This window comes from Penaeus monodon, chromosome 21 (assembly GCF_015228065.2).
Source record: "Penaeus monodon isolate SGIC_2016 chromosome 21, NSTDA_Pmon_1, whole genome shotgun sequence".
NCBI lineage: Eukaryota > Metazoa > Arthropoda > Malacostraca > Decapoda > Penaeidae > Penaeus > Penaeus monodon.
Window position 1 is genome coordinate 38,586,826 of NC_051406.1, and position 541 is coordinate 38,587,366.

Below are 541 nucleotides of genomic sequence, written 5' to 3' on the forward strand. Positions count from 1 at the left end.
TGGTGGTGAAATGTGGAGGTGTAACGCTTCTCCAGTTTACTTTTTAAAGCTGGCAATGGTACCTTTATACAATTAGCATCTAGGACCAGCTGTGGCGTTATCACCTTCCCAGTTATATTGTGATCTCGTTCTTAAACGTTAATAGCTGGATTTGGCGTTATGGAAGAGGCCCATAGCTGCCACTTCTACCAAAAACGCGGTGTACCAGTTATAACTGTTTAAACCTGTATGAATAAATGAATGTCACACAGGCGAAGACTCAAGGTCGACTTCGCAAGTGGTCAGCTGAAGTCAGGCTCAGATTTACCAATTTGAACATATTAGCTCAGGATTTAGCTAGGGTTCCGGCGCTGCCCCGGCGACCAAGACAGCTCAGGCATTCCTGGTCCTTGTATCCATTACCAAGTATACCACCGAAACCCAGCTTCGTCTTTTATTGGCGCATTTGTTGCCCTTGATATGTGTGTGTGTGTGCATCAAATATTTTATTAATAACCCAATCGGTGTACCATGCAATGCCCACTATAAGTTCATTAAGGCC